Here is a 27762-nt window from a genome sequence, read left to right as displayed (position 1 = left end):
TACCTTTTTCTTACAGTCAACCACATACAAAGAGTTCATAATATACAACATATTCATAAATTAATTCATATATAAACATTGAAAATAACGATCATACATATACCTTTCATGTCAAACCAACCGCGGTAAATATATGTAATTCTAAGAAATACATAAAACATATATATACATGTACACACACTCATACATATACCATGAAGGCTCATAGAATTGTATTTTTACTTTATTTTGTATTTTCCTTTCTTTATGTCGCTTTTTCACTAACACAATTGCTACTTACAGGGTAAATGATGCGTTGATGAAATTGACGAGGGAACACAAGCATGCCTTAGGAAGGATTTGAACCTAGCACCACTGGCTGTTTAACCCCATAATTTAATAACCAATCCTCCACGAAGGGCCGGAAAAAGGGCGTACAGGTTGAGTGAAGCAGAAAATGTTTTTCTTGTCACAATAACAGATTCGAGAACCAATGTAGTGCAGGTTGTACGGTTCGTGACTTCTTTGCAAACTCTGCCTCATCGGTATCCGAGCGCTTTGTGTGTTACAATCTCCCCCCTAAAGGTTCCAGGTTCGAGTCTCGAACGGGACATGATTCTCCCATCGCATCGTCTATATTCACCGTGGCGATTAACTTCAAGAGGCAAAATAACAAAGAACAACAACCAAAGAAAACTCAAACCATGCGATATAAGTTCTAATATGCTTGATTTTGAGGAGGGATTATTAGGGCTAAGTAAAATGTCTAGGGAAATAAAATGCAATAAGAATGATGATATTTTTGAGAAAAGTTCGTTCAAATAAATTACAAATTGCTTGCTTCACCGCGATGTATGCCAATACGAAAACAGGTGTTGGAGTTGCACCAATTACAGTCCTTTCGATCTGACGAATTGTCGAAAATATTTCAAAGTTGAAAAGTTGCTAGAAAGGTACAAAGTCTATTTGAGTGATATTCCCCTCATATTCATTGTTATATTCTTATTGTATAATCTAACTGGGTAACACGCTGTTTCCAATCATTCAGAGGTTTGGTAGACCGCAATATTTCAGGAAAACATAACGTTCAGATCTTTGAATACTCTCATTCATGTTCTCTCTCGCCCATTCTCCAAAGAAAAACAAAAACAGAAAACCGTGTTTACTTTGAAACCGCTTTAGATGGCAACACTGAGGACCATATTCATTCCGAACCTAACCCCCTTCCCTTTCCCATCTCCTTAGCCCGGCCCCGTCCCTCAAGAACCCTGCTTCCTCAAACGTTCCGACGAAATTCCTACCCCGCGTTATTTAGGTGTGGCTCTCCCCCTCCGACCCTCCTTGGAGTCCCCAGGCCTTCTCCAATTTCCAAAAAAATTTTGGGTGGGCCAAGTCGAGGAGTGGACACCATCTGACATCCTCCCCCCCCCTTCCCCCCATTCACGAGGGTTTTTCGAGTGGGTGAGTTGCAGGTTCTTCGAGTCCGGTGGGGGTGCGGACTGTGGGAAAAGGGACTTCATAACATAACAGGACTCTTTTGCTAATGGTTCTTCCCCCCTGCCCCCTTCGCCGCCCCCTTTCGGGTGCTTAAGTACGTTGCGGGCAAAATTGACGGACTAATCAATTCGCTGGCTGAGGGCGCGAAAGAATGCTTCAGTGGAGTGGATATGACATGTGTATCCCTCCGCCTCTTAATCGCTGCAACAAGTGCTACACAAAAGTTACAGGTTCATCTTTGTCTGGGACTTTCTTCGTGGGCGCTTTTCTCTTTATCTTCTCTTTCCCGCGTTTTTTGTGCCTTGTACCCGAATGCTTCAGCACAATGCCGAATTTTCTGGAAAGGAGTTTGTTTTCTGTAACAATAGCCGGAGAAAAGTGGTGATCATCTTCACGGGACTACAATGTTTGGTGTTAGTTAAAAGGTGTGTTGATTCGTTATGAGCTCGCACTAGACCAACCACAACCTTACTATTTTGAAGGGAAATTTCAAAGCGACTAAAAATAAAGTAAAATAACACCTAGATTAGTAAAAGAGTTTGTGTTCAGTTTATAACTTCAAAAATTACCTCTATCAGTTTGATGCCTCACAACATAACTGATCACTGTCAGATGCAATACTGATTAAACAACATTTACAATTGCCAAAAATTTCCGTCCTTGTAAACATCCGATTCAGACTAATTACATAAACAATTTCATGGTTATGATGATGCAGAATTATAGCTAAACAATACTAATATAAAGTGGTGAATGAAAGTCCTCTTTGTGAGGGGGTGACTTTTTTTTAGCCCTTGCCCGCTAAGTTTATTCTTAGTTTCAGACATGGCTTCTTGATTTTAGGCGGCAGAGGGCGATCAACATTAATTCTGTGGTAATTGACAACGTGGTGTTAATTTTAGAAGTCTGATGGATGATCGTTTCATTTTAGATGTTAGAAAAGAGATGACGTCGTTTTAGATATCAACAGGGAGCAATCTTACGTTAACTGACAGTTTGTTGTCAGTTGTCTAGATGTGAGAGGGTGATTTCTGAATTTATTATCACGATTAGATGCCACGAGGGATGATAGCCTCACCGCCTTCCTACTTCCCATTCTAATATCACCCCAATCTCCTACGTGGTTTTTTAGGTATATTTTTATGATTGATTGATTGATTGATGTGTTGTTTTAAGTCCACTTTATGCACAGTAAGGCTAATCGGGACTGGACCTACAGTTTAAAGTGGGATCCGAGCCACTATGTGCCTCCACCGGGAATCGAACCCGGGACCCTTTGATTACAAGGCGACGACGTTACCACTGCGCCATCGGAGGGGCCCGGTATATTTTTATGAAAAAGTAGGTTTCTATTTCCTTGTACGTAGACACAACATTAGCAACTCTGGAGTAGCAAAGCAACGAGCAGAATGAAGAGGGAAAGTGGAATTTGTATTTGATTCAAGGGCCCCTTGTAGGTAGGCAACCCAACATACACAACAAATTTGCATTTCATAACAATGGAGGCGATTACAAAAGGATCATTTTCCGTTTCATGCTTAATTTCAGTTTCTACGGTGCATGTAATATTAGCAGAGAGAATGAATGTACGTACCTCGGTGCTGGCCAATCTGACTGTCTCGATTTCCTTCTCGTCTCGGTCTCGAAAGGAAAGTCGCAATCTCGTCTCGCGTACTGAAATAAAATTGATAAGAAATACTCATCAAAATAAACAAGAAGCATAATTTCTTTCACAAGAAACTAGAACAATAAACTTAACTGAGAATAGTGTTCTTTCACCACCTTTCCTTGGTATAGCTGAATAAGTCGCATATTAAAAGCAATTTTGATTTAAGCAAAATGTTCAATCATGTTTCATTCTAATTTACTAAAGTTTCAAAACGAGGCAAGGCTTTCGGAAGGTAGGTCTTTTCGTTTTTATACGCCTGTCTCGTTATCGGTCGTGTCTCGACAAGTCTCGAATGACCTGGTCTCGTTCTCGTCTGTATTTTTAAACGATGGTTTTAATCTTGGTCTCCTATTCGATTCCTTATGCATCGTTACGGAGATCCACGCATGGTATAACAAGATAACTTTCAGCGTAATGTAGGTTGCCTGACATTTAGGAGTATGATGGCGGTGGCGGATTAAGATTACTAATTGTTTTATATTTGCATGTTGTTTTACGTCACTTTTCTGACACTTTTGGCTAATCGCGACAATGAAGTTGAGTGAGCAGGCCTGGACTCGAACCCGGAAACTTCGCCGTCGAGAGCTTATTGCTTTGCATCCGAACACGAACTCACTTCCGCTTGTGACCGTACAACAATTCTCTTCGTGACTCCACATGCAAGCCCACCTCCTTCCCCAAAGTACTACACCTTAAAATTAACTCGTTGAAGGTTTCACATGGGTAGCAGTGGGGGTAGTTTTCACGCGTACTAAACGAAAGGAAAATAATAACACGGGGGCCTATCGGCTCACGTTTCAGGAAGAGGGTGAGAGCCATGGCAACAAATTATTACTTGTTTGCGGTAAAATGCAAATTGAAGGTACGCTCTCAAGGCTCAACCGCAAAGTTTTCTCCGTTGCGAGAAAATCAGAGTTGATTGTCGGGATGACGTCCTTGATAACAAGCAGGGTACCTGGCTTGAGTACCCAAAAGAAGCAAGGATGTATTTTTCGAGATGTGTAATTTAGTGATAGCAAAGGTGTATCAGAATAAGTAACCACGGTTTAGAGCCCTTTGTGAACAATGTACATTTAAGGATGATTCATCTACATTAAATTGTGGAAGTTTTGAAACATCCGGTAAAGTAGTGGTTGCCACAGTGCCCCACTTTCAGGTCCCTAAGGTATTCCTTCCCGGTAAGAGCATTGAAAGAGGAAAACTTGGTGGATTACTTTCCGATATTTTCTTTAGTCGCACCTTCTGTGCCAGTGATAGGAATTTCAAGCATTTCTTTTTGTGTAAAATTTCACAGTCCTCTCCTCTCAAATGCTACTTTAGGCGAATTATGATGTGAAAGAGTCTCGGGAAAATAGTGAAGTAATGGGTCAACAAAGATAATAATTCACCTTGCACCTCTTAAAATGCACACACTCACGTAGAAAACATCATGCTTTCCCTCTCGATCAACCATACCATAAATTACAGTTCCGGTTTTCTCTTTTTTTCGTTATTTGTTTCGTCTTAGCTTCTTACTTTATTTTTACTTTTCTTCTCTTCAACACACACAACACACCCCTCCCCCCACACACACATGATCCATCTTCACATCATCCCATTACTATCCTTTGTTCAGAAATTATTTCAAATACTACAACAATGCCTTGTCGCGATAATAATTTTTCTCCAAATCACCTCATACAGCACTCAACTTTCTCATTCATGTTTCATGTTACAATGTCCCAGTTATGTTACATCTAAATAATGATTGGCAAATACTGCGTTTCAGAGAGGGGTAGCGAAAGCTAGAACACACACTCACCCTCTAATTTTCCATATGTATATGTAACAACTTTTGTATAATATGGTATTGCTACTATTCGCGGGAATACACACTTCGGTGGCAAATATATTGAGTGCTTGATTCACTAGCTGGACACCTATCTTCCTGGGTATACGAAGTGTTCGGTACTGTACATAATTGTGAAATGTCCATGTATTTTCCGAAGAGGAAGACAAAAGCCAATGACCCCTTCGGTCGCAAGAACGTTCTAATTTTAAATCTGAGTTGAGAGGGTAGCACTCTTGTGGGAAATTTTCTTGCTTTACTCTCCCAGAAAAGAAAATGGATCCATGGATATATCTAGGGTATTCGGGAAAAGGCACATAAGTCACAAACTTGCGATTTGCTGGTGCTTTTGTTTAAATCAAACTGAATCAATTAAATAAAATGCAATAAGTGTAAAGGTTTAACTTTATTAATTATAATCCTTTGCGCAACAGCCCATGAAGGGCCTTGGCTTACCTACCGACTGCCGGTCTCCCTCCCACGCTTTCCTTCCTCACCTCTTAGCGTGGAGATCTTCAACCAGTATTGGAATAGTCGGGGGGTCAGCCCGACGTATCCCCAGCCGTTATATTTTGTATTTGTATTTGTATTTATTTACATTTTCCTTGTGCGAGCTGTACGCTGTACGCACTACATTAATTTTACATTACACACACTTTCTCTTCCCTCAAAGTCGTGTATTAATATTGTACCTTCTTTACGTTAGTATACAAATAACTCTTAGCAGTTGATCAGATACAAAAGAAAAAATTAAACATAATTAGTATATTTTAACAATCGAAATATTGCACATGCAAATAAAGTTGTGTGTCCGGTTCATTCGGCCTCCTGTCTGGAGACTTACTTGAATTTGAATTTCTTTGTTGAATAATGTGAAAAACAAAACAGAACAGAACAAAACAAAACACATATACATTGCACACTGCTAGACCCACAGTACACGTATTACACGCTCGGTTCACTTTGTGCGGTTTCTTCGTTCTTATCGCTGACCGCTAACGCCTTTCCTCGTCGCTCCCTCACTTCCCACAAATATCTCCCCACTCGTTGCACTATCTCACTTATGATTCCTCTTCTGTCTTCTACCACTTCCATTATTTTCCTCTCTGTTACGTTCTCAACCCACTTGTCTCGTAAATCACGCGTAGAGGGGCAGGCAGAGAGCAGATGCTCGCCCGTCTCTCCCTCCCCGCACAAAGAGCATATAGTTTCCCCTGCTTCATTCTTAATTTCTACTTGTTTCCAACCCCCCAGTCTGAACCATGCTATCCCTCCCCTTTCTTTTTTGCCTACCAAGTTTATAAATAGTAGCTCCCCAATTTCCTCACGATGGCGGGTTGCCACCGGCCCTATATGTAGGCCGAATAAATTCCGACCAGAGCCGGATTCGAACCTACGCCGTCCCGCAGCGAACGATCTCAAAACAGTGATGATCCAACATGTATATTATGTCCGTAATATTTGCTTTTAAAATAATAAACATAAATAACTGTCTACTGAAAAATTATAATTTGTATGTGTGCGCGTGCGTGCAGGAGTAAAGGGTGTATGTATGGATTTATGTTTCATATTCCGGCAAAACCTTATTGCATCCTCCTTCAATGACGAAAACCTCACGTGACAAACTTGTTGCTCCTGAAAGGACGAAATCTTTTTTGCGGAAAGGACGCGCCACAAATGCATTGCTTTGCATTGCTTTTGGCTGCTAATTCGGGGTGAAGGCTGACCATGACGAGAGGCGTCTTCTTTTTTCTTTTTTTCGGCAAAGCCAAGACGGAGCCTCGCTCAGCCTTGGACCTGGGCTTTTCACGGAGGTAATTTGGCAACGCTGACCTTGTAATTCCATTCTCTTCAGTTGACTGTGAGGCGCCATTGGGAAAAATTGGGGGATTACATCCAGGCCCGTAGCTAGAGGGGGGGCAGGGGGGGCAACTGCCCCCCCTGAGAGCCTGCCTTGCCCCCCCTGTGAAAAATGCAGAACATATTCCTACCTAGAATTTTCACTAATCCTTACAATTATATCATGTGTTACTCTAGCAACATAACAAAGACACTTATTGATTTTGTGATTTATTAGGGTGTATATAGGCCTCCCCAATGGCACAGTGGTAGCGTCGTCGCCTTTTAATCAAGGGGTCCCGGGTTTCTATACCCGGTGGAGGCACATAGTGGTTCGGATCCCACTTTAAACTGTAGGTCCAGTCCCCATTAGCCTTACTGTGCATAAAGTGGACTTAAAACACCAAATCAATCAATCATTATTAGGGTGTATGGGATTCCGTATAATGTCGTATCAGGATTGAAGGGAAAATTTGCTTCCAGGTTCCAACTTGTAACGACCCTGCGTGGTCGCCACATTTAACGACCCTGCGTGGTCCCCATATTATATTTTATTAAGAAGATTTGGATAAAGATTGCATGCTAGATGTCCCTGCGAGGCGTACGCTTTTAGTTAACGGATCCACCTCTACGATAATTAGTTTCGCTTATTATTTGACCCTGCGTGGTCGCTGTATTCTGTAAACGTTAACGGATCCACCTCTATGTTTATTAGTTTTGCTTATTATTAGACCCTGCGTGGTTGCTGTATTCAGTAAATGTTATTAATTATTGTCATTTACACTGTTCAACTCGTTGTTTAGAATTGCAGAGTCCTGCGAGGCTCATTATAAATTGTATTGTCTGAATGCACACAGTTTTACTTTATATTAACGCGTGCATCTAGTGATTTTCCCACTAGTGTTTTCTTAATGTCACTTCTTGGATGTTTCTCAGTACGAAGGTTGCTATATGTAAAAAAATGAGTTAGCAACGCGTACTTGTAGTTAAAATTTTCACCACCAATGCGCCGCCCCCGCGAGTATAAAGCCAGCGCAGCGAGGCCTGGAGCTCAGTTGGCTCCCTGATGTCAACAGGCAAACATCCAGGGTTAACTGGCCTCCCAGCCTGAGAACTAGAAGCCATCCCAGAAGGAAGGACGGAGAAAGAAGAAAGAAGAAGAAGAGCCTAGCAGCAACCTACCTACCTGGTCCGCTCGCTTAGGCTGATAGGTGCCCAGGTTCTACCTGCCCGGCTTGTCTGGGAGCACCCGGACCTTCCTTTCTAACCTGCCGTCCCTTCATAGGAGACACCGGTTGGCTTGCCAATTCCCAGCTAACGCCGGGGGTGTCGCGGCATCCTTTAATCCTTTACCCTGCGCCCGTTATTCGGGAGTACAGATTGGTTTCGGCCAATTCCCGGCTGTGGTTGGGGTACTACGCACAACCTACTCTCTTTTACAGGGCAACCCGTGACGTCAGCGGCGACCAAGGCCCTAAATAAAATTAGGTCCCCATACTCCCCCTGGCGCCTCACAGCGAGGAATAAATTGGATGTTCCCTGCCCCCCCCTTATCTCTTCGAGACCAAAGGTGGTACATGTAAAAGAACGTGCGTGGTACAGGTAAAAGCACGTGTGTGGTACAAGTAAATGCACGCGCGTAGTAAGGGTTTCAGGTAAAGACACGTGTGTAAGTGTGCAAACGGACACCCTTGTGTTGAGACTATAATAAACATATAAAAATATATATATTAAGCTGGTATAGTCTTTCCTTACACCCAGCAAGCCCTGAGATATTTCTGAGTCCATGTTCTACGGCTGACAAAACGTTAGCGCCTATGGGTAGACTTTTGCCGTCCTCCTAAGTGAAGTGTTTAGAGTGTGGTAATTGTGTGTAGGTGGGACGTTGCAAACTTCGGGAAATGATTTCGCAATTTTCAGTATGTAGAACAGTTGTGACATTTTGAGTAGTCTTATACTAAAGGTGCCTAATGTGTTGGGAAGTTTTTCTTGGATGTGTTGCTATGAACTTGGAACTGCTAAAATTTTTGTTTCCCAAGTCTACCTTTTGGTAATAGTGATTCATATGGTAGAGAGAGGAGGGAGTGGATATTTGATTTTTGTTACTTTCTTTGCTTTTCTGCCACGTAGCTAATCACAACAATGAGTGATGACGTGAAATTGATGAAGATACACTCATAAACAGTGCCGCAACCACAGGGGGCATTTCCCCACCCCCCGACCTTGGACGGAAATCCATTCTAGGGGAAGCAAACATTGAAGTAAAATAACAAGACTAGGAGAATCTAAGAATAGCAGGACAATTGGATACTCATGATGGAATTAGTTTTTACGTGTTTCTTGCATTTTTCTTCCAGACGGCAAAGGGCACTTGCAAGGGGGACAGAGGGACAATTGCACCCCCCCCCCCCTTCGATTTCAAATTTTACAAATAAAAAAATACATTTCGTAAAATTTTCTTGCTCGCTTCGCTCGCATTTCCTTCCATTTTTATAGTCCAAGTCCAGAGCCAAAGCTATGGGGCCGCAGGAGTTGGCCCTGGGATCCAAACGATCTATATGAAAATTAATATGAAATATTAATGATGACATTGTAATCCAAGAACTCATTGATCAATCAAGGGATTCTTATTTGTTTTTCAGGTGTCAAAACATGTATTTCAACCATAATGTAATACAATTCACACAATATTTTGCAAAATGGTTAACGTAACTAGTAGACAAAAATTGTCTGTAGTGATGCAAGAGACTCCCCTTTGAAGGAAATAGATTCCGTGGTGGACTAAGTGACCCATGTTTTCATGTTTTAGCAAGTACAAAAAAATGTATTACAAATTTTTACACAATTCATCAAGTGTAGATAATATGCAACCATTATTATTTAATTAATTCGATTTTCCTTGCATAGCACAATACAATGGTGTTGGATTCTCGTTAGATTCCTTTGTACGTAAAAATCTTGCCTACTGGAAACTAGAGGGAATCATTATGAAGCATGATTTATAAAGGGTTCCCTTAATCAGTTCTGCAGAGAGGTCCAAAGCTGTTGGTACATATTAATCGTCTTTTAACATTATCGACCTGTAAATATCAAGTAGATACAGTCCCTATTACCCTATTTATGTTAAACTTTATATTCTATAACAATCTGGAAAGGTCATCATCGAAATGTTGCTATTTTATGCTGCTCAAAGAGTTTTTTTTTTTTTTTTTTTTTTTCCGCAGTTTCAAGATATCATCCCTTTTCTGTTACTTATCTCTTTTGGGGACGGGGCAAATGCCTCTGTGTACCCTGGTATATCTGCCAATGTGACAATATATTTAAAATTTGCCCCCTCTAGGATTGACTTTGCCCCCCCTGCAAAGAATTCCTGGCTACGGGCCTGATTACATCTTTACGCATTAACGAACATTCGGAGAAGGAGGGTAAAGAAAAAACTCACTGGAAAGATCGCTTTTCTTTGTTGACAAGCTTCTTCGTCTGGAAATTCTGCTAGGTAGAACACATTTCTAGGAATTTCCTCAAAAATAGCTGAAATGTGAGGTGGGTGTTCTGTTAAAAACAGCGACGAAGTTAAGATGGGGCCCTCCCCCCTTAGAATATTGGCTGCCCCCAGTTTTAAATATATCATTTTACTAACAAGTAATGCATAATTTAAAAAAAGCTTACTATACATATATTCTGCATAACCTTTAGAACTTGTGGGAAAATTTTGCAACTAAACTTCAAAATGATGAAGTTTACAGGTTTTTTTTTAATATAGTTGCATAGTTGCTAATTTCCTTTTTCATTGTTTCTTCTTCAAGAATAAAATAGATCGACGTAATTGCAAAACTCAACACCAGTCCGACTGTAATGTACCGTATACATTGTTTTGGGGTTTAATAACGTAATGATATTGAGTAGTGGTGTTCAACCTATTATCAAAGCTGTGTTTATTCATAATTTAACGAGTAATTGTATCAATTCGAAGTATTGACCAATTGAGCCACGTACCAAAAAAGACTAACAGTAATAAAAATACTTGGATGTAAAGACGATAAAATAAACAGAAAAAAGTGAAGAATTCGAAGCAAATATCGATGTGTTTCATTCATGTAACTTCATTTTCTCTATTTTACATTATTTTTTTAAAATTATTGCTATAATTTATTGGTATTTTACCACTGTACTACAAATGACAACAATTAAAATACTGATGTGTTTGATCATCAGTACATGTACAGTCATGGGAAAAATACTTTCTCCATAAAGGCTTAATGCCAGTAGTCGTATATGGGAAGTATTTCTTTCTACGACTGTACACTGAACGTGCCATCGTTAGATCCTACAATATTAACCTTTATAATAGTTTAAATAGAAAACTAAGCATGCTGAATTCAATATTGTAGACTATTGTGTTTGCATGAAAATACGTATATTACTATGGAAAAATACTGCTAAAAGTTACAGTACGCGAGTTAGTGAGCTCGCGTTACACTATCAGTGAAATGGGAGTCGCAAAAGAAATGCAAAGGGGTTAATGGTGCACCCATAATAAACGAAGAAATCAAAGAAGAGGGTGAAATATAGAAAAAATGCATTATTATTGTCAGGTATGTATGGTTGTAAAGATTCATGTTAGAAATAAAATCCTATTCTATTCTCACAAAACACTGTCCAACAGTAAACACGAGGGTTTTATCCCTCCCCTCCCCTCCCCTCCAACCGCGCCTTGCTTCAGCCACTACACACGATTCCGATTATAGATCATCTTCCAAATCAGCATAATGATAGGACTATTAGGGAATCTTCAACATGAAAGAAATACCGTTCCTAGAAAAAAAAATCCAGTACGTTTTTCCAGGAGCATGGTAGTTGGTCTCTGAGGGTTCGAAGAACTCCAAGACCTCGCGGCTGAAATAGCTAAATTAGTTGACATGAAAGCTCAGTATACGTACCTGTACATTTGGTTTTGGAAGGTTTTTATGCAAAAAATACAGCATTCTGTACTGGTTAAGATGCGGATACGCCCCTTTGTGAAAATTTATCTTCCATTTTGTCTACATTTCAAAAATATACCAGTCCCGAATAGATAATGTGTAATTTTGTTCCATAATGAATTAACTTAGTAGAACATGAAATACAGGATACCTTCTACTTGTTCTTGCCTCGAGTTACTAAGGGAGTGAAAAAAATTTACTAGAATTTTTTTTACGATCAAACTAGAACCATTGGATTTAGTGAAGTGACCTAGTTCTGTAGTCAATAATCGACAATGTCAGTCGAAAATTGTACATTTTACACATGAAATTTCATTTGTGTGTCAAATGTTCGTAAGAGCATAAAGAGCAATTATAATATGGTAAAGAAAATAGAGGAACTTGGTTAATATTAAACGGACGGAGTTAGTTATGAAGGCGTATAATGTCCACAAATGGGTAGGGTATATAATAATTGAATGATAAAAAGCTATGTCCTTTGAGGAATGCGAAGTAATGTAGCGGGTAGTTAAATGTACACGGAGGGAGAAAATATAAACCAACGATGATACTCTAACAAAAAGAGAACGGGGAAACTATGTAGTGCAAAAGTCTCGGTTCGGACAATGCATATTATAATACATTTAAGTAACACTTGAACAACTATTCAGAAGCCTTTATCAGGCCTCCCCAATGACGTAGTGGTAATATTTACGCCCTGTAATCATGGATGGCGCAGTGGAAAATATTTCGCCTTGTAATCCAGGGGTACCGGGTTCGATCCCCGGCGTAGGCACATAGTGGCTCGTCGTACTGCTCTAAAAACTGTAGTTCCAGTCTAGATTGGCCTAATGTGAACGTGAAACAAAGTAATATTTATTTCTGACACGTCTTTATCTTACCGATGACATTTTCCCACGGCAATATGAGTATGGGAACTTTCTTCATTGGCATCTTGGAGAACTAACCTTTAGCATATTAGTCACCATTAATATTACACAGTGTATGTTCACGGATAAGCCAATGCATATTTTCCACAGACACCAGCACAGCTATTCAGCGAGAGAGCATTGGAACTCGGCACAAAGGCTTAATGAGATTGTGTCTCTGTCCATAAATACAGGGCAGAGACTGGAGAACACAATGGCAAATGATCCGTGCGTAGGGACTTCCGCCTAAATGGGGCTAATTAAGAAGGGGAAACGAGGTCGAAGAAGGCGGTGCAGATGCACAAGGTACGCATAAGTGCGTGCAGAGGGGGTTCCGATGCGTGTACTCCAGCCAGAGATGATCATCCCGTGAGAAGCGAAGAATCAGCTTACATCCAACCCTCTCTCTTCTGCAGAGCACCATTGTGCGTTCCGGTTTGTGGGTCACCCTCATACCCCTTTTTGCGCGAAAAGACGGAACAGGGTCACCTCCAAATACGCAACCCCATTTCTAACCATCCCCCGTTCTTTCAACCCCTTCCAGCGTGTGCCTTTAAGGAGGTCGAGTAGTAAGAGGACATTGATGGAAAGGGGCGGAGAGGGGCGTGACGATGATACTATGATGGAGGAGGTTGGTTGTGTGTGAATTCAAGTCAACCTTTCAATCTATATGTGAACGGATGACCTTGAGACAGTTCCCTCTTGCTTCCTACCAGCATGCAACTACCTTTTTTTTTTACTATATATTGTATATTTGTATTTCGGTAACTTATCGTTTCTATACTATCACTTTTTAAGTAATTCAATGAAAATATGAATGGTTGGTATATGAAATGGATGAAGAAACGAACACTAATATTCTGGCCGAGACGTGTACCCAAAATATTCCTCCCTGGCATTCTGTTTTGTTCATCAATTTCACTTCAATTTGCCTTACGTTTTGTACTCTGGTTCACGCCGTCACCTGCCGAGACAACTACCTAGTTTCAAGGTGGATTCTCTGGCACCTCTAGATAATCCTCCTACTTGACTGCTTCCCTATTGACGACTACATATATATGACCTCATAAACACAATACACAATGCTGAAAACGGAGACAGGCTGTTTCTCTGCAACGTTCGTTTGGGCCTTCTCGATGGCGCAGTGGTAGCCTCGCTGCCTTGTAACCAAGGGGTCCCGGGATCGATACCCGGTAGAGGCACATAGTGGTTCGGATTCCACTTTAAACTGTAGGTCCAGTCCCGATTAGCCTTACTGTGCATAAAGTGGACTTAAAACACCAAATCAATCAATCAATCTCTGGAACGTTTGGTGAAAAAAGGAAGAAGAAGAAGAAAGAAAGAAACTGCAGTGGTTAAAAGTCTAAACAATTGAAGACTAAAATTGGTAAACGCTGTAAGTGCCACAATAATTCACCGTTTTCCATGTTAAACTGTGAAATGTGCCATGCTTTATAATGTGGTAAACTTGAAATGTGGCTGGTAGCCCTCTAAGTAGTTCAAAGGGCGTGTAAAGAGGTCACTAGTGTGCACGTTCTTACGGGCTGATGTGCGGAACGATGCGATTTCCCAACACTTTCGCTTTTGGCACTTACAACGTTTACCACTTTTAGTCCTCGATTCATCCTGAGTCCGAGGTAGGTTAGATTCAAAGTAGAACACTCAACGCACTCGGCCAGCGAGACATCTATTTAGTGCTGTGTGATTAAGAATGTTCAACTTACAACCAATACACACACACACACACACACACACACCGATAAGTCGGACTTCGCTTAATCCGGACAGGCAAAAGAAAAAGAAGAGCAGAATGCAAGGTTATAATACAGTGCCCGTCGGGCACATCATCATAATATGGGTATCGCGTATGTACAGTGGGATCCATGACTATTACCATGTAAATTGTCCATCACCATGTTCGTGCACTTCATTTTATGCAATAAGAGCTTCAAGAATTAAATGAGAACTCTCAACACGCTGTTGACAACTTCTGTACCAGCATACATAAAAATCCATCGTTTAAAAACACATATGATGTAAGAGAAAAATGAATGAAAATAGCCATGGACAATTTGCACGGTAGTACTCATTGATCCCACTGTACGTACTGCATTGTTTATTTAGGCCTATGCCCTTTAAATACACCATAATAAACGTGTTTTGTTGCTATAAACGGAGTTTTAATGCTCTTTCTACTGTTCTTTTAGGTTATTTCAGTTAATCCGCACTTTCGTTAAACCGGTCAACTTATCCCCCATTAGTCCGGATTAACGAGGTTATACTGTATATATATACAGGGTATATTTTAATGGGGGCCACGGACCACGGAAACGTACAGAGAACATCAAAACAAACACCTTTTATCAGTAACATTTTTCTCGTTGGTGTGTAGTTTCGGCGCTACAGTAGTTCAAAAAAGCCCGTTTTGCCGCCTGAATGCTGGCAAGCACACACAACATTTGATTGCATTTGAGATGTCATTTCCTGTCGTGAAGCGATGCGTTCCAGGGTTTGCAGGAACACACATATTCTGTGAAAACCGACATAGCTACGATCAGACACATTATGTACCGTAAAACAAAGCGAGAATACACGTTCTGTAAGCCAACAGGAAGTGAACAAACTATACGAAAAATGGCAGAAAAAAAAGGGATTCAAATGGAAGTGGTAATATCGAATTTTGTCTCAGCTTACATATCAAATATTTGCAAATCTCGTTGCCAAGTTGGCATATACAATTTAGTCTATCCTCTTCGTCCTTCTGCAGTGGCGCAGGAACGTTTTTCATTTGGGGGGTACATATATATATGTCCAATCAAGTGTAGCAATAATAATAATTAGGATAATTATATTAAATTAAATTAATATATTAATTAATTAAATATGTACATTAATTAATATTGTATTGTTATTATTACATGTATAGGCAAAAGATAGTAAAAGAATAGAAATATAACAGCAAGTATTCATTATCTAGCGTACGTATAGTTAAGATCGCCAAGATTTGCACAAAAACAACTGCCCTGGCAAGGAATTTAATGTCAGATAGAAAAAGAATTGAATATTTATTGAATAACAAAAAAAGGAGTTAGATCCAATTAACGAAAAGTAAAGTTCCTGATTAATATTTTATGGATATTATCATTAGTAGTGTGCATAAATCTTTGGAATCCTTCAAAGCCGTATGCGGCAAATTCCTTGCCTTCCAATACGTTCAGCGGAGAAAACCATCGAGTATACAGGGTGCAGCAGATTTCATTCGTGAATAACAAAGCAACGATCAATGTTATGCAAAATTTTATTTCACAGTTGGAAAGAACAAGGATTACCATTTTGTTTCCCATATGTGCCGAGACGGCACGCAGTTAATGTAACGTCTGACCGTTATGTATGGATGTTACGCAACTTCCTGCAGCCGCAATCGAACGAACGTGGCAAATTTTCTGTGTGGTTCCAACAGGATGGTGCCACAGCACGCGTATCGATGAACGTGCTACGTGAAATTTTTCCAGGGCGTCTGATCTCACTTCGAAGTAACCTTCCATGGCCAACTCGTTCCCCCGAGCTCGCACCCTGCGACTTCTTTCTGTGGGAGTACCCGAAGACTAAAGTTTACCAAGGAAGTCCGAGGACAGCCAATGATCTGAAAGATAGTACCAGACAGGAAAGAGCGGCAATACCGACCAGACATGACTAGGAGGGTAATGCAGAACTTCAGGGCGAGACTTCAGAAATGCGTACACTGTGCAGATCGGCACACAAATGGTGACTTGTGGCAATTTTGACAAAAAATAATTGGAACATTTTGTTCTTTGCAAATGTGCAATAAAAAGTAAACCTTGTTCTTTCCAACTGTGCAATAAAGTTTTGCATAACATCTATCGTTGCTTTGTTATTCACAAATGAAATCCGGGAGATATTTCTGCCGCACCCTAACTTTTAATTGTTACGCTGTTCAAGCATGGTATTGGCATTGATGGAAATTGAGTATAACAAACAATTATATTTTGATAAATTACTTTCACTACTTGGTAAGTCTTTCGGGGGGAAGGGGTCCGGACCCCCTGGACCCCCACATAAACGTCCTTGATACCTAGTTATAATGTGAAGCCATGAGAAATATTCTCTTTTAGAACAGCACACACGAATGTCCTGTTATTTAATGCAAAATATGCATACATATTTTTCATTGTTTTTGTTAGAATTTAAGTTTTTAAAAAAACAACAAAAAAAACAACAGATTTTAAAATCAGATAACAATTCTGAAACATATAAGGCTAAGCTCTGGACCTCATTCTGGGCTTATTTGGATTTCACGGAACGGAAAATCAGGAGTGAGGGGGATCTTGAGCCACCCCAACCAGCAATAATCATCTCCCACCCACTGGATATAGAAACTACATTATATAGAGTTCCACTTCAGTTCCGTTCATTCTAATTTTCAAAGTCCCATAGCTACGCATAAAAATGTCTTTAAACAATTTATGACAGATGTGTACCACATCCAATGCCTTTTAGAAGCCATGTATTTGGTATTTTCTCAGACATCTATAGGCTGTTGTATTAAAAAAGAAAAAAATGAGTTCAGATGGTTCCCAATCAATTCGAAAGAAGTCTAACTTTGAAATATTTGTGAAAAATTTGACAAATCATTTATTTGTAATATAATTAGCTGTACCTAATGACGCTCTTCAAGTACTCAAAGTAATATCATTCGGTACATTTACAAAACCGAAATCCTTCAGCTCTCAGAAGTAGCAAGGAAAGCCGTACGTTCAAAAGTTTATTCTTTCTTTTCAATTTTTGGTGGACAATGTGAAGAGCCGGCCAAGGTTTATTTTCGTATGTAGTGGTATTAAATGCAGATACATGCGTGTGTTTTAGGATGACATGTCAATTTCTCGTTTATGTGAAAATGTAAACTTTAATGTAAGCAGAAGCATGTGCGCGTCACAGTTAAAGATTTTCGCATCTACAAAGAAAATCCAAAACACATTCCCACCTCGCCGTACTCCGTGGCGGAGGGGTTAGCATAGCGCGCTATGACGCCTGAGGTCCCAGGTTCGAATCCTGGCCTGCCCATGGGTGTTATTTTTGAATGTCCATCAATTTCATCATATCATCATCACTCATCCTCATCTTCGCGATTAGCCAAAAGTGGCAGAAAGGCGAAGTAAAATAAACCAAATCAATCAATCAAATATTCCCATCTTACTCCCAGAGACCTTGTAAATCCAATCCAAAATCTACCAATAGAACCTGCAGTGAGTGTCATTTATCTCGTGCATTCATCTGACTAATGTGATTTTTTTACAATTTGACTTTAGAGTTTAACATAAAATGGCGTTGTGTTTGTGTTGCATTCGATATCACAATTAGATTTTAAGCAATTAATGTCCAATTATAAGTATACCTAATACATAGGTAAAAAGTAGTCCCCCCTCTGATAAAATCGCAAATTGCACCCTGTTTAAATGTCTAGGAAAGATTTCATTTCACCTAGGAATGATATCGCGATGCGATGAGTCGAGAATTGTCACAGCCTCATCTCGTCTCCTGTGTGGTGAGGTCCTTCTCGTTCATGTTTGTACTTATTTTTCTTTCGGTTTCCACTCGGAAGTTATGAAAACTTATTCCAAATTCACCTCATTCTCAGATAGGCTAATCGGCATTCTATTTTTTAAAAAAAATATACGTATATCTTAATATATAGGTTTAAGTATAGTTTTCCCAACACCCTCTTACAAATTCATGAAAAATATGGGTGAGGTAGAGGAATGTATTGTACCCCCCCCCCCCCCAAGTTGGTCTGTCGTGTCTCGTCTCGTTCGTGTAAGTGTTCCGTTTCGGAAAATTCTATTATAAATATTCAAAAGAAAATGGGGTCAGTCATATACTCTTCTGATGAAGATTTGTATCATATCTTCGAATCAACGCGACCACTGCTTTAGAAATGTGTACTATCCCCCTTTACGCAAAGCAGCAATCGTCTGCAGCGTAATTGTCTGAGAGTCAATCTGATTCCATCACTCCACACACATTTTAAACAATTTTCATCTCCTTAAAGAGGTTTCCAAGAACTTAGGTCAATGAACTAACTAGTAGCAAGCACAATGTAGTATAATAAGTTTACAATTAAATGTTTTGAATTTCTGTGGTAAGGACTATAATGCTTAAAATTTATAAACAATAATACATTTTTTATTGGGCGAATTGATAATAGGTAATTTTAACAGTAGCACCTTCCGTCTGCTGTCAAATTACGAAAGGGGGGTACAGGGGGTACAACTCGATTTACGGATTTAGGGGGGTACAGTACCCCCCTTCAAAAATTTGCGGGGGTACAATGTACCCCTGTACCCCCCCGTTCCTGCGCCACTGTCCTTCTGAATACTCGTTGTCTGTGACTCACTGAACGGTTGACAAAACAGAAATGAAAGAACTCAAAATTCCAAAGGTATGTAACACGTAATGCAATGCAGTGGCGTCTCCTGACCCTGAACTTAAGGCGTTGTCAAAGAAGGAATGTTAACCCCTCCCCCTCTCATTTCTGTGACCCAATATTACTCATTTTCTCCGAACATTTTTGGTGTAAATTTAGAAATATTTAGAAAAACATTAAATTAAATAAATTATTTTAAATGTAGTAAATACTTCATTTAAAATATTAATATTTTTGAAGGGTAAGGACAAGCAAGGACTGTTTAAACGAGAAAATTAATGTTCAATACTTCGCCATACAATTAATTTTTAAAGCAGCAGTTTGCAACCAGAGGGGTTCATGGAAGTCCCATCACCCCTACAAAAATCACCCTGGAATAAGAATGACCAGTTCATTGAAAAATTGCTAAAATGCACATTCCCGGTTCTTCCCCCTTACGCTTCATTTATCCTTCCAAAAAGTAAATTTTGAAAAATCAACTGCTCATTACTTACAGTTACTTGAATTCCAGCTCTATTCTTCTTTCATTAAAGAGAAATGCGCTGATCACCGCCTCATAAAATTTGGATTTATCCCCTTCTCTCAGCTTATAAAGTAATTCTTTCTCGATGGAGATAATTCAACTGACCACTCATTACAGAAGATCCATTGTATGTCTGGGCAATTAATTTATCCCCACACTTATATTTATCCATTATTTCAGTCACGTGACTAAAAAGAGCTCCTGCAGTTTTATCGGCGCTCATGTCATGAAACCCAAGAAATCTTTCAATGATTTTTTTCTGAGTCCGAAAAAAAGTAACATCGTTGACACCTGAGATTTCTTGCTAATGTCTGATGTTTCATCGACAATGTCTGTGTTTTGAATTTCATTGTAGATTTCATCTCTCAGAACATCGAAACTGAATTTATTAAATAATTTTGAATGCCTGCCGAAGTACCACGAAAAACTGTAGAATTTAATAAATGTTCTTTTAATGAGGGATCAAACTCGACACTTGCAATAAGGAATTCCATGTAATTGCCCTTACTTAGAGATGCTGCATTTTCCTCATGGCCTCGGAATGGCAGTTCTTGCTTTGTTAAATAGAAGATGGCGTTAATCAACCTCTTTAATATTTCCCTGTTCTTTTTTACTTTTTCATTGTGTAGCTCTGTTTCAGATTTTCGTTGAGTATCCAAAATACCGTCAATTCTAGTAGGGGTGGCAACAAAACTACTAAATTTAAAGAAACTAGAAAGATGCAATTCAGACTCTCTGTGTCTTTTCACTGCAGTCTTGAGATGATTCAAATCCGCATACCCTTGATAATTCCAAACACCTTTTTTAGTCGAAAGTCGGGACGGGATATTTTTTAAATCCCGACATTCGGGACGGGAAATGTTCGAAATTTTCCGAAGCTCTTGAAAAATCGAATCTACACGTCATTTTCACCTTACGTGATTGTTTTTGCATTTCTGATACAAAAACTAAGAATTTCCGATAAGTTCCAGACATTTGCAATGCCGAAAACATCGAGAATTAACAACTTTTTACAATGACCATTTGGTATTTCCCGACTGCTCGGGATCCCGAAAAAGTCGGGAAGTCATTTCCCGAAGTCGGGATCGGGACAGGAAATTTTTTTCCCGATCCCGGTGCCGACTTTTCGGGATCCCGCACTCCCCTAAGAATAATAAACATGTTCAACAGTAAAATTTATTCACCACATCACACCCGCAAAGCCAGTCTGAAATTTCATAGAGTTCTTTTCGAAAATGTCTCTCAAAACCTTTTCCAGCCCCACTTTTTCCTTTAACATACAGGGTGGGAAATAACCTTTTGCTAGGGGTCCACAGTAAAATGTAACAACAATTAAGAAATTATGGTAATACAAAATATTTACTACGACAAATGTGGTTACAAAAACAAAATTAAAAGTTAGTATGTCCGCCGCTTGCTTCCTTCACAGCACGAAGACGATCAGGGTAGGAGCTCAGAAGATTCGCAAACAAGTCCGTATTCCATTCCTTGTCACGGAGGACGTGTTCCAGATGAGTGTTGCCCTGGAATAGCGGTCCGGTCCACGTTCCACTATCATCAAGGACTCAACTGCGTCCTTCAGAATAGCCCCAAAGTGTTCCGCTGCATTCAGGTCCGGTGATGCACTCGGCCATTCAGAACTGCTGAAGAAGGCAATGCCACTTCGCCGAAGAAGGTCTTGGGTAGCATTTGCCTGAAGCAAGGTGCTTTGTCGTGAACTAACTTTTAATTTTATTTTTGTAACCACAATTGTCGTAGTAAACATTTGGTATTACCATAATTTCTTAATTGTTGTTACTTTTTCCAGCAGACCCCTAGCAAAAGGTTATTTCCCACCCTGTATGTTGACATCGTGACATTCGGACATGGTCGACCATTGTCAATCACTTGTTTCTTCTCTGAATACGAAAGCGAAGAAAAGAAATCATTTAAATAGTTTTGCACAACACTTTCACTATTCTCCATCTTAAAATAATCACATCACTTCATACCACACGTCTAAAAAATAATGCACAACAATCACGAGCAAAACAACGCGGAACGCGGGGTGAATCTCAACTACAGGGAGGTGCAGTCTGGCGTTCGGAAAAGTTCGGAACCATTCGTAAACCTCCACGGATGACGTCAGCCACGGGACATGTCGAAGACGAGCACCAGCAACGGCATAGGAATTCACACTTCTTCCGTGTTTTCGGAAATAAATTTGTTATAAAATCGAATGAATGTTCTAGCGTGTGTGTATAAATAAATGTATATGTATAGAGCAGACTATATCTAGTAAACTGTGTCGCTGAAAGTTAACTATCAATAGAATTACATGTAATGAAAAGCGGGAAAGCCGGCTCGGAGGTGGAGCAGAGAGGTTTGTTCAGAATTTTCTATTTGAGTGGTGTAAATTCGTGTTTAAGGGGGTGAAAAGTTATGCTTAGAGCCAAAATGACCACAAAGTTGTCCTTTTTAAAACATTGTGTGGGGTGTTAGGTCGAAGTTCTTGGATAAATCACTGGGACCGAGATATTACAACTTCATGTTTATAATCCAAAAGTTACTTTTTTAGCACTTTCATCCTGCAGTGTTTGCAGTTTCTTTATTTGTTCTTCAGCACATTTTAATTTCTTTTTCAGAGTTTCCAACATATTATCTTGTTGGAGATTGGGTATATTGGGTATATTTCCAGTACTCAAAGTCTCTGAATTATGTGCCATATAAATTCTTTTGCGAGGAGACAACTCCTCAAGTGTGTCCACTGCTCGCTTTCGAATCTGAAGTTTATTGGCACGTAAACTCCGATCAATTATGCAATTTGGCTATTGAACACTACTACAATTCACCACACAACCACGCAAATTTAAACATGGTACAGCGTTTCTATTAAGCTGCGGTCTACAGGAATAATACTCAGCAGTTCTGCTTTTAAGTTCCGTTCATAATCGGCATACAGAAAATGCGATGAGCACACTGTCGCTGTTTTGGTGTTAACAGGATCTAATCTCTTCACTTTGAAACCCACATCTTGCACGTAATAGGATCCTTTAGGAACGAAAAATAGCTTACACCCAAGCACGTATCCAGGAATTCCTTTCGGCGAGGTGGGTGAACACCATTTTTTAAGGGTTGTTGTATGTTTAAGGCCAGTGGTGACAATTTGGTTCTAAAACTGGGGGGTTTGCAAGGAAAGTTTACTTTATCTTGATAGACAAGGCTTAGCATTAAGAGGACATAGTGCTACCTTCATTTGGTGCAAAGGTACATAAACCTTAATCTTAAAACTCAGCTAGCTTATCTACAGGGTAGGGTTCTTTGTAGACAACGAAACCAGACAGGATGCCTTCCAATGGAGACGTTTAAGCGAATATATTATTTAAACACAGGATACATGGAGTAAGAATTTTACATAAGCTACATTCTTCTATAATTTTCTCGTTTACAGTCAATTTTCATTTCAATCTTCTTCCTTCATTGTAATGGGCAGATCTGGATCGGAACTTCCTTCTCAATGGACAGTCTGGACTTCCCTCTTAATGGACGTTCTGGGTCGGGACTTCCTTCTTGATGGACGGCCTGGATCGGAACTTCCTTCTCAATGGATGGTCTGGATCTAGACTTCCTTCTTAATATGGAGGATATGGACTTCCCTCTTAATGGACGTTCTGGATCGGGACTTCCTTCTTGGTGGACGGTCTGGATCGTAACTTCCTTCTCAATGGACGGCCTGGATCGGAACTTCCTTCTTAATGGACAGTCTGGATCTAGACTTCCTTCTTAATATGGAGGATATGGACTTCCCTCTTAATGGACGTTCTGGATCGGGACTTCCTTCTCATCTTCTTTGTGAACTTCCCTCTGGATTTCAATTTATTTAGGTTTTGACTATTTTACGAATTCCTTTATCCTTTTCTAACTTTCTCCTCCAAGCTTTGGGAATAATACTAATATCCTCCCTTGGGGCGTCGATCGGAACGCGCCACCACTAACTAGGTACAACAGAGTGTATACTTGGTGCAGCCGATTGACATGCGCATCCAAGTAGGTGCTACAGTTAAACTGCGCAACCAAAAAGTGCTGTGGGGCGTCGATCAGAACGTGCTCGCCACTGATGTAAACAAAATTTCCGCTAAGGGAATGGTAAATCAATCATACAGATGCAATATCTGTTCAAAGACACAAACTTGTATCAGTGCTTTGACTTCCTTAATTTTCATATTAACTTACATGTGATCATTGATTTGATTTATAAGATATATATATTAATTTACTTCTTTCATATTTATTTTTTATCTTCTTATAATATATTCTATTGTTTTTCATCTTTCCGATTTGCTTTGTTCTTATTTATAAAGTTATTCACATATATTATGCCCATTCTTAACCTTGCACGCCTGGTGCTGCCATCTCTATTCTTCTTTGGCAAACTATTTACATTACTTGGTCCTATTGGGTACGTAACAATAGTGTGGAGGCAAGAAAATGGGGAGCAACTATCCCCTAAATCGTCCTCTAGAATACAGTTGGATCGCGAAATAATTAATGCACAGTGAAAACCCTTTCGTTCCCAACACATCTAATGTTTCGTCTCCCAATATGGTTAAATGCTTACTTATTTATCTCCAGTGATGTGCCCAAGGGAGGGTTGGTGGGGTCATAGCCCCATTTGAACGTCAAAGACAGGAAAAGATGGCTAAATTAGGACTGACCACCAAAAATAGTATACGTAACCACTTTCCCTTCCGAAAATCCTGGGAACGCCACTCGTTATCTCGGACACATTTTTTGAAATCAAGTCCCCAGAAGTTTTTATGATTTCATATTGGAGACTGAAGTAAAGCGCCTTGTACACGATCAAATAAATCAAGAACAAGTCCTTGAATTGAACACTTAAAAGGCAATGAAGTCAGAAAGAAAAGCAATTTTTCTCATTGGATCCAAGGTCCGGTCAAAGTTCTAATTAACGCATATTTATCCTCATTATATTCTAGAATGTTCCGCAGATAAACGATTCATAGATATTGCCAGTAGCTCGACTTCTCTTATTCAAGAACCCTCTCGCGTCTTCCAGAGATTAGAAATTACAACGAATCGCCCTACGTGTGGAACTACCTTTGTTGTGCAGCTTTCAAATACTGACAAGTCTCTACATAGTGCTCAATAACACTGAAAGCTCAAGTAAAGTTTACGTGCAATGTTATCAACAACAGGGTAATTCTCCGTCTTGCTTTCATAAGTATTTCTCTCCTTAAATTATCGTTACATATTCAAGAAGATAAAAACCTAATTTTATGTAGTGTAAACTGAAAAATTACCTGAGGGGACTCGAGCCACCTGATCCCCATCTTGGATACGCGCTAGTAACAATAACAGGGTTATAGAACATTCTCAGTCATATTATTGACGAAGCCGAAAGCCTAATTTTATCTAATGTAAACTGAAAAATTTCCTGGAGAGAGGGGGGGTCAAGCCCCCTATACCCCACTTTGGATGCGTGCTATTATCAATAACAGGGTTACAGAACATTCTCCGTCTTGCCTTGATAATTATTTCTCTCCTTAAATTATCGTCACATTATCTTATTTCACACAACAAGAAACCAAAATCCTCATTTTATTTAGTTTAAACCGAAAACTTTTGCTTAGATATGTGCCTGTCCTACTGTATTTCTTGCGTTGTTCGGGCACAAAGCAACAGCACAATTGCGCGACATTTTCCTGAAATGTTATTGTTGTTGGAAAAAATTCTCCACTATCACACAAGAGCTACAGAAAAAGAAAACACAAGGCACTTTCACACAAATGCAGATCCTATAACAAGCGGAAAGGTCTGTGACAGCGTCAGTTCTGTCCCGTGAGTGACGTCAGGGTTGGGAACGCCCACGACCCTCTTTTTTCAGCTTCGGGAGGGAAGACTGCGCTACTTTCTCAACTATATTATATACTTACTTTGGGGTGAATGAAAGCCAAACCGTTGGGAACAAATACAACGCCTTGAGAAGCTAACCATGGTGGTGGGTGGCAGGATGCGCATGCGCGGTCATCCTATGTTTCGGCAGTGGTAAGACGTTGTATTTCCTCTCCAACGTCCTGGCGTAGTATATCTATGGTCCTGGCAGTCTGGGACCAATCTGCCTGCCTGACAAACACTGCGCGCTGCGCCGCGTTCGTAAACTACCGGGCGCTCGAAACTGACAATTTAAGAAAAACGCTCAAAATCGTAATTTATAAAAGTACAGATACTTTCTTCTTTATTTCATTTTCCTTTGGCCGTTGACACACGACTTAAATACCCAGAGAAATCGCCACTGATGCAATGTATATTCACGGCATTATGCGACAAGGGGCAAAATATGGTTGAAAATAAAGTGATATAAGTAGTAGCAAAACAAGCTCTCCGACGACTGTGTTTATCAACGCACCGGATACACATGTAATAGTTTGCAACATTACTATGAATATGGCAGTATATTTCCTGCTGATTCATGATTAGGTTGTAACAACCTAACAACCCGTTGTTGTGCGTGTTTTAGCTATAATGGAACAACGTGAACCTCGGTTACTTCCACTATCAGCACCACAACGCATGTATAAGGATAAATGAATATACAAACCTGTAGATATAAACCTTGCAACGAGATTTGCAAATATTTGACATGTAGCTTTGGGTAAACAGCCATATGTAAACTGTAAGTCCAATAAAATTTATTGTTGATGATGATTATATTTGACATGTAGGCTGAGAGACAAAATCCGATATTGCCACTTCATTTTGAATAACTTGCTTTTTTACCATTTTTCATATCGTTGGTTCACTTCCCCCTTCCCCTGGGATGACTGCTGGCTCTTCTGGCTCGTAGGCTGTGTTTCCCTAGATGTTTGCTCTACTGGATGCGATCCTGTCTTACAGATCATAATGTGGTTGGTAGTATGTAATTTTTCCCAAAATTTGTGTGTTCCTTGCAACACTGCCGGGCACTGTTTCGACACAGGAAATGACGTCACAGATGCTATCAAATGTTGTGTGTGGTTGCCAGCATTCAGGCGGCAAAACAGGCTTTTTTTTGAACGACTGTAGCACCGAAACTACGCACCAACGAGAAAAATGTTACTGAGAAAAGTTGTTTGTTTTTATGTCCTCTGTACGTTCCCGTGGTCCGTGAGCGCCATTAAAATGACACTCAGTATATTTATATACACACTCACAAAGAACATCCATGCCGGGATTCGAACCCTGAGTGGTCTTCACAGCATGCAACGACGCCAGGGGCCCCAAGTTCGAATTCTGGCATGGAAATGGGTGTTCTTTGTGAGTGTCCTTTCATCAATTTAATCATATAATCACTCAATATCATATACGCGATTAGGCCAAAATGGCGGGAAAGCTAAGTAAAATAATCCAAATCAATCAATTAATCGAACCATTATATAAACAAATCATTTGCAGACAGAATCTCAAGAAGGTTTTAAATATAGATGACGACGACGAAAGCGATGACGCGTCTGTTGGAATGGCATATAGATGCACAAAGGGGTTGTAGTACGTCTTCTGGACAAGCACAAAGTTATAAAAAGAGGTGTGATGTGTGTCTGTGTTATGTGATGAAAACATTAATGGATGTACGTACAAAATAGTTTAATGATCTTTGTATATTAAAAGAACGGTTATTTTACGTCGCCTTTCTACCTCCTCAAGTTCACTGTGACGATGAAGATGAATGCTGAATTGAAACACTAAGAAATAGTGAATCATTGCTAGAACCCATGGCTTTGCAGCGTATTACGTTGCGGAATTGACCTTGTTGACTTGTGGAAGTTTGTCTACGTATACATACACATATATTCATATGGATATACTGTATCTCTTATAGGATTTAATAAATTTCTTGTGCTACCAATGGACGTTCCTGGAAAGACTTTTGGATGTCCAGAAGACGTGGAATAGACATGTATCCACAAATATTCATCAGATATTATTGGACATCGGAACTTCCAGCAAGAAAGTCTTAGGATGGACGTTTGATTGATTGATTGATTTGGTGTTTTAAGTCCACTTTATGCACAGTAAGGCTAATCGGGACTGGACCTACAGTTTAAAGTGAAATCCGAAC

At 39.8% G+C, this 27762-nt stretch overlaps 1 long non-coding RNA gene across 1 annotated transcript in view; it reads right to left on the bottom strand.

Annotated features, from left to right (window-relative positions):
* The window catches only part of LOC145985975 (uncharacterized), a 168068-nt gene that overhangs the window by 71028 nt on the left and 69278 nt on the right, over positions 1–27762 (bottom strand). Inside the window, exon 2 of the long non-coding RNA XR_014441472.1 lies at positions 3071–3150. This is a non-coding gene — a long non-coding RNA (uncharacterized LOC145985975). The remainder of the gene's footprint in view (positions 1–3070; positions 3151–27762) is intronic.

Source organism: Lepisma saccharinum, chromosome 3, assembly GCF_977018435.1.
Source record: "Lepisma saccharinum chromosome 3, izLepSacc3.1, whole genome shotgun sequence".
Lineage (NCBI taxonomy): Eukaryota > Metazoa > Arthropoda > Insecta > Zygentoma > Lepismatidae > Lepisma > Lepisma saccharinum.
The sequence above is the reverse complement of the archived record's forward strand: the minus strand, read 5'-3'. Positions and strand labels throughout refer to the sequence as shown.